The 8,289-nt window shown below is 41.7% G+C and overlaps 1 protein-coding gene across 1 annotated transcript in view; it reads left to right on the top strand.

Annotated features, from left to right (window-relative positions):
- Positions 1-4,465: 4,465 nt before the first annotated feature.
- The window catches only part of fut8b (fucosyltransferase 8b (alpha (1,6) fucosyltransferase)), a 96,031-nt gene continuing 92,207 nt past the window's right edge, over positions 4,466-8,289 (top strand). The window contains exon 1 of the mRNA XM_079641886.1: positions 4,466-4,621. The gene's annotated coding sequence lies outside the window, so the exon portion shown is untranslated. The remainder of the gene's footprint in view (positions 4,622-8,289) is intronic.

Genomic DNA, 8,289 nt, shown 5'->3' with positions numbered 1-8,289 from the left:
CTCATTATCTGTCTCTGTGTGTGCAGCAGTGCTACCCTGTGGCACTAATAGGAAACGCACAGTTGTGTTCAAAAAGCATTCATCCCCTTCTAAATGCTGCTACTTTATAACATACAGAGATTTAGCCACTCTTGCTCACACTTCACATTCCTTATCGAGAACTCATGTCCTCAAACCCAGAGTTAAACCATTAACAGCAGGCATTACTTTTTTATGCACATAATTAATCAAATCATATTATAAATCCTATATAGCCTAAACATATAATAGGTACTCCCCGATCCGTCAATATTGCATGTTAAATTGGTTGTATTTGTTCTAAGCTCATGCCAAAGTTCATTAAAAACTTTTAATAACAAACTTCCGTGAACAGATCCTTATATTATATTTTCAATTCAAGACTTTTGGATTGTGTATTCCAGTTGCTTTTCTTATTACATTTTTCACCAGTATTTTTATTCAAATAAACTCAGTTTGGCTGTTATCATTTATTTACGGTGTTGCTACTGAGGCCAGACCAGTCAGACTTCCACTGCTGAGATTGTTCTCTAAATAATGCAGGCAAGGCTGAATCAACTATCATTACAACAGCAATATGGTGTATAGTATCCATCATGTCATCCTGTAATTCTCTATTAAATAATGCAATGAGATAAGTCAATGACACCATCAATCTTTACTGTGTAATACTATTTACAGAAAACAATATACTGAAAAACAACAGATGATTGTCTGAAAATGTAAAAATAGATTGTGTCATATCTCAATAAAAATCTATTGAAGCCAGGAAGTTGTCCTAATTTTGATAAGCTTCAAAAGTAATGTAGACATTAAAAGTACATCCTTACTGATGTTATAGTTCACCTCAGTGCAGGTGAGCCACTAACAGTCAATCTTACAATATTAACATTCATCCTTAATATTCTAATCTTCACGGTATTCAACCTTGGAGTAATTCCCCAACTCCATGAGCAGTTGTTTTTTCAAGAATTGAAGCTAACAACAGCCTGGGTCGCTAACCATGTTACTTGAATTAATACGATTTTCCTATCCCCAAAATGCTCCACCACAAAGCTCCCATTCCAGAATTGAAATAGGGATGTTGCAGTCATGAATGTAAGATCTTACACTGCATTAAAAAGTCTATTTCTTCATTAAAACGTTTTAAATGTCTCACATTTCATGATATTTTGGAGCACAGAATACATTGTAACAAGTGCCATGATGATACATTTCTTCTCAAGTGTTACAAATTAATATGGTAATGATATTCTAATGATACTCTAATGAGATTTTAATCATCATGTTCCATTTTGTTTCTGTCATCATAGCATGAGATGCATTTCATGAAGCATGAAAAGTGACTCTTGCCCCTGAAATGCATTTGTGCGAGCCTGCTTACAGTCTCTGATTTTTTTAATTCTAAAACAGATTTACAATTTAATCAGATTAGTAGGCCACATTTGCATACATAAAGCAGCATCAGTGACTCGGTGCTGCATATCCTCCATGCTGCTTCTGTTTCGTTCCTCTCCAGCTCTCCTTCAGGTGAATACAGTTCACAGGTTCTTCTTTTGGAAACTCTTCCTCAGTGTCTCAATCTAAAAAGGTCAGCAAAGAGAAGAAGGTCAGCAGACATCGACCTACCTCCCTCCACACAGCGCTGATGAGACTATCACAGCTGAGTGATAAAATTATTTCGTGTGTGCTTGTGAGGGTTGTGAACTTGTAACGTGTTTCTCTGTAGCAGTGCACGTACAGTTGGTGTTCTGCATACATGTGTTCCAGCGACAAATATAAATGAAGTCTTGAACCATGAGTCATTTATGTAAGGGGTTAAGCCTGCTTGATTAAACCAAACTGAAAGGTCTTCCGACTCACATTTCCTCTTTTAACTGACTCTTACCAAGAAAATGATTCACGCTGATTCATCCCATCCGCTCCCCTCTCAGAGACACTGCACTGTGGCCCCTGCACCACATGAAGGCGCTACTGCATCAGCCGTAAGAGACTAGACTGCTACGTGAGACGTAAAATATGTGTGTACCAAATGTGGGTTGTTATTGTGATTCAGCTCCTCGCCACCGGAGTGAGACCTCTCAGAGGCATGCTGGATATTTTTTTTCAAATATGGATGGGGAAACAACAACAAATGAAAAGCCTTTGGGTATTATGAATTTAATTTAGTGGTTTCATTCTCAAGTGAGTCTGAAAAAGGAGATGGAAAAACATCCACATGCAGTAGTTCACAGAGAGTGATAGTAGATTGCATGTTCAAGGGCAACAAATTACTACCTGAAAGCCTGTTTACGGTTTCACAGCACACATCCACACACTCAAACACACCGTCCTTGGCTTCTCTTTTTGTTGTGCTTGAAAACATACTTGGCCCTAACTGGTGTTGATGTATGATGTTTAAAAAGGTGTTTAGTCAAATTAAAAGAAAGCTACTTCAACAAAATGTCTTAAACTAGAGTGAAAAGAAACCAAAAAGCAATTGGTGAACATCTTTGTTGAGTCGTTTTCAAGTTAATGAACATTTCTGCTGTATCAAGTTGAGTACATAACATGAATGCCATGCAGTCTGAACCATAACTGTGTATTACTGAATAAGCAGTTCTCCAGGAAGACTGCTGAGCTTGATTACGTCCGGCGTTTACCGCAGTGATTTATCGCTGTGTATCTGATGACTCCTCCAGAAGCCCTGTCCACTCAGGTATGTTATTTACAAACATAAATAGGATGAGCTTTGCAACAAAATCTTTTACAGAAAATTAATAAATAATACAAAAAGCTGACATTTGCAGAGCAGTAAATTGCCTTTTGTAAACATAAAAGAAAATCTGGTATTCATCCCATAAGTTATATTTTAATTCTGCTGGAAACAGCAATTCACTGCTGTAATTACAAACACAGTGTAGTTGACATCCGATATTTTTCTGCCATATGTTTTTCAAGTCTTGTAACGCTGTAATTCATCTTACAGCAAGTATCTAATGTGGCAAGAAAGTTTTATTTTTACTTTTCAATGTTCTGTGAATAGTGGTTCTGAGTTTTCTTTTATCTTTGGCGCCCACAGTTCAATAAATGACAGGCTTTCTTTGAAATGAGACACACTCATTATGAAAGCACTTTCAGTTTCAGTCCGATTTTACCTCTCACATAATTTCCACTTGAGAAAACGTTGCAATGATCTGCGTTCCCTGGTCACTTGCTCTGACTGTTGTATCCCCAAGTCCACATAATGTGAATGTATGAGAACATTTTCGCCAAACAATTGGATTACACCAAGATAGATGTTGAAACCTTTCTGGCTGACAGCTCAATGTAAAATGTTGACATAATAATTTGGAAAATCTGTCTAATCTGAGCATCTGAGCGATGACACAGCCTATTGTAAATCCCCAGTCTCATCGACAGGGTAAAAAAAAAACTGCTTCATCCGTATCACTATATTCCCGACTGCCCGAGTTTACAAAAAAACGATTAAAAAACATTGGATATCAAAGATATTTGGTTTCCCTTATCACTCAAGTGAGAAATAATCAATGTATGATTAATATGTTGGGAAAAAGTGGATTAACAGCCAGAAAACTTGAGTGTTGGAGCTGAGTGCTGCTCTTGGGAAATGAAAAGTAACATATTCAGTCTCGATATGAGTGAGTACTCAAGGCACTTTGGTACATAAGATCCAAGAGATTCAGCCATGCGATGCTGTGCCAGTGAAGGTCAAGCAGGGTGTCACCCTTCAGGGGGGGTGGGTGAGGGGGGGGCTATACCCACCATCACCCTGGTGGCACAGGGTTCGTCTGTCTTTCAGCCCGACTGCAGTACAGCAACCTGACACTGGTGTGCGCACTGCAGCTTCCACTCCATCCCACTCCCACCAGGAGTCAAGGCAGCCAGTAACAGACAGGAAATCAGACCACCGTGCCTTCAAAATAAATTACCCAATGGTTACATTTATTTGAAATATGGATGGAAGTTTATTTGTATATCCATATAACACAAAATGTTTCATATTTTAGATGTTTAATGGGAATTCATTTGAATGTATGTAGAAATTTCACCAAATAATTGTCTAAAAAGTTGCATAAATGACCTATTATTTATTATTTTGTAGCTATTAAATAACTCAAACACAAAGGTTGAAGTCGTCAAATATACCTCACAACCATTCATAAAAAAGCTCACTACTTAAATTAAGCTCAACCAAACCAAACAAAAACATTTAATATTAAGTTTAAATTCAGAGGATTTGATAAAAAGACAATATGAAATCAAAAATATAATTATACCACAATCAACTGTGGCAAAAACACAAACCAAATTAGTTGTTGACAACAGAAACATTGTTGCGAGTTGCACACATCGTATTAATTTGAAAAGGTGTGACCGGATATGAAGTTTCCCCCCTCTCTGGTTTGCGTTGACACCGGCCGTCCAGCAGATCCCCACAGAGCAGCCTGCCGTATTCAAAGATCCCAGCTCTCCCAGTTCCTGTTTCCGCCGCAGCCTTTTACCCAATTTTCTGGAGCAACACATCTGTGCTGCCGCTGCGTCAGACCCGGTGTCCGCAGCCCCGGTCGGATGCCGCTGGAAGCCGGTGTATCATGTCAAGGTAGGTGATGATAACCCTGCTGCATGGTGGAAATGTAGGAGCTACGGAGGCTCAGATTCCCCCACTACATCCCGGCCTGTTGACTGCGTCGCTGCTGAGATGACGGTGACCAAATAGCGGTCACGGTAGGAAGGAATTTCTGGTCCCGTTATGTTAGCGCCGTTACTCGGATGTTATTGCTGTGCATCAGTTGCTTCTTCGATACAATATATCCACTTAAACCACCCCGCAATTATCCTTTGTTGCTTTATTCGCGGTGTGAACAAGCAAGTGTGTATGTTCAAAACAATTTACAATGTATCCGCGGAAAGACAACGGTAGTCAGCCGGAAACGTCTTCTAAGAACCGCAGCATTACCTGAACCTTGCAGTGTGAATGCATTTAATGTTGGTTTAACTTGGCGGCCGTTATTTAAAGGCTAAATGCATCAACAGTGCTAGAGGCGTGTAGCCTATAAGCTAACTGTCTGACTGTGCGTTTGTTTGTCGTGGGCACATATATTAGTTACTCACCGTTAAATGAAAAGCTAATGCATTTGTCCTCCACTACTGCACACCACGTATAAATAAAGACACTTGACATAGGGAGGTGTCCATGACAAGTGTATGTATCCTTTAATGTGTTTTTAGGTATGGCGAGTAGACAAAGCAGTTGCCTGTGTTTTCAGCCTCGGTGCTCTGCTAGGATCAGAAATGCTTTGTAATAATCACCACAACCAGGCGTGTGTTTGTATTTAGTATCTGGAGGTGTGGTTAATGTGTAATAATAATAAAGGCCCTTGATGTGTGATTATGTTGGTAAAACGGTGGTCCAAGCTTCACCTTCATCTCATGAGGGCAGTCAGAGGGAGCAGGGAGTTGGGTCTCTGCTTTCCATCCCCTTGTAGCACACACACTTTACAAAGCTTATGAGAAAATACATGGCAGCATAACAGGGTGTGTGTGCTCCTGTGTTCAGTGTAGCTCAACTGATGAAGTCTGGCGTCAGTGCTGGTAAGGCTAGAGGTTCAACTCCCAGCAGGAGTCCCATTAGATTAAAGATGTATGCCTTCGTGATGTACAAGTGTATAAACTCACATTGTGAACTCTCAGTATATGGGGGGGTGCAAGCAATGTTGTCATGAGCTCAGACTTGCAGCATGTGTGTTGCTTATATGATGGATTAAAGGGAAATTAAATTGCTTTCACATGCAATCGATTTGTGATGACGAATGGCTTTTTCAGTCTTTTAGCTGTAGTATTTAATATCACTTAATGTCTGCAGGTGATATTACAGGTCATATTTCAACTTTTATTTTCTTGACAGCATATTGTCCGACGATAAATTATTAGCTCATAGGGTTGCAATTATCTTTTGAGTTTCGATTCCATTTACAGCCAATATGCATTGTGTTCTCATTTGAATTGTAGTCGCTGACAAGGGAGAAACCCAACACCCATGGACAACCAATGCATCATTAATGTTATCTAATAAAGCCAGCCTGGGTAACTGGAAGCAGATTGATTGACTTACTAGCCCTTATGTAACCGGCTGTGTCTGACTCTGCGTTGTGTTGTGTAGAAAGACGACGACCCAGACGTGTAGCTTCATTCAGGATGTACATTTATTTTCACTCCTGACGAAACAGCGACAGAAAGAAAACATTTCTCCAGTCAGTACTCTCTTTAACGTGCCCCTCTCCCACAGAGATCAGTATCAAAAGGGCATAACGTAAAAAGTAACACAACATACCTGACGAAACAGCGACAGAAAGAAAACATTTCTCCAGTCAGTACTCTCTTTAACGTGCCCCTATACAAATTAAACAACACAGAAATACATTGTGAACACCCGTGAGACACTACAACAAAAATAAGTAATAAAAAGTAACTTAAAGTGCATAAAGTCGACACTAAAACACGGAAATTGCTTCTGGCTGAAGAGCCGCCTACCTCTCCCACAGAGATCAGTATCAAAAGGGGAGAACGATGCATGAACCCCGCGAAAAAAAGGGGAACAGTGTCACATACATAAGGAACGTAGGGGTACACGCTAAAATTATAGTTCCACATACTGATGTGAGTCCTACTGCGTCAGGTATTAACACTAGATGAAACAAGAATAAACACAGATTTTGTGTAATTATATAGACATATTTACATAATATATTATATACAAATGAGACATAACTGTCCCTGTTACACTCACCCCGCTAGAATTATGCAAAATTCTGGGTCGCAAAACAATCCACATATAAACACACTGGCCATTACAACAAGCAACAAAACCATATGAAACAGCAATAAGAGCTTCCTACCTAAAGGATAAGAGAATGAGGGACTCGCTTGGGCCCAGCAAGAACCCACAGTACTCTACAGACAAGGTGAGGTGCAGTTTACACCCCACACCCTGGCCAAACGATGTGGATGAGCGAAAAATAAAATAAAAAAAAGGCTCAATACAGCAGTATATCACCAGAGCACAAATAATGGCTAACACGCCACATTTCACACATTAATAACAGCACGCGGCCTTATCTCAACCCTCAAGAAGGGACTCAAGTTGTGCCATGGACTCAATGAAGCGGCGCACAGGTCTAATGACTCTGCCGAATCGTGAGGTAACCTGGCCATCTACATGTGATGCTTTACGCTTATTGGCAGGGGGCCGTTGTGGCAGAGGAGCTGGGAAAGCCATTGGGGTCTCTACAGCAGTTGCAGGGTCACTAGAAACGGGGGTGACCAACACAGAAGGAGGTGGTGGGTGGTCTGGATGAACAGAGTCATCAAAAGGGGACTGCTCAAGGACCCATGAGGCGGTGCGGCCATCCTCCCCGTCAACATCCGAGAGGGAACCAGCTAGGGATGGCCCAGCTGTTGCAGCTGCTGTGTCTAACTCGGACACCTCTGTCCCATGCCAATCAGATGCCGGAGCGGTATCGGTCATGCTAGGGGTAGGTGCGGGCACAGGAGCATCATCTTCACCATCCGAGGCCTCCTCCAGCGGAAGGAAGTTGACTTGAAGCAGCAGGTTTCGGTGAACAACACGCTCATGTCCCTCTGGATCCCTGATCCGGTAGATATGGAGGGCTGGTTTTGAGGCCACCACAGTGTGCACAACAGGCATCCACTTGTCAGAAAGCTTGCATTTTCCCTTGGCGCCTTTGTTCGCCAGCAGCACCTGGTCACCGACAGACAGAGGTTGGCCCCTGACCCGTTTGTTATACTGGTCACTCTGATGTCTCTGCTCCGCTGTGCAGTTTTTCTGGGCCAGTGCCATGGCACAGTGCAGGTCTTCCAAGAGGGATTTCACGTAGGCATTGTAGTCACACACAGTCACATCATGAAGTACATTCCTGAACAGAAGGTCCACTGGCAGCCTTGGGATTCTCCCGAACATCAAATAGAAGGGCGCGAACCCAGTGGTCTCATGGACAGTGCAATTGTACACGAAAGTCATTGTCTGTATTATCTGCGGCCACTTCTGTTTGGAGCGAAGTGGTAGAGACCTCAACATGTTGCCCAGGGTGCGGTTGAACCTCTCTGTGCCGCCGTTCCCCATAGGGTGGTAAGGTGTGGTGTGGGACTTGTCAACCCCTGACAACTGCAAGAGCTCAGCAATCAGCTCACTTTCAAAGTTTGCTCCCTGGTCAGAATGAAGGCGCTGAGGGAAGCCATAAACACAGAAAA

Source organism: Notothenia rossii (genome assembly GCF_949606895.1).
Source record: "Notothenia rossii genome assembly, chromosome: 8".
NCBI lineage: Eukaryota > Metazoa > Chordata > Actinopteri > Perciformes > Nototheniidae > Notothenia > Notothenia rossii.
Note: the sequence above shows the minus strand (reverse complement) of the source record. Positions and strands in the feature narration are given on the sequence as shown.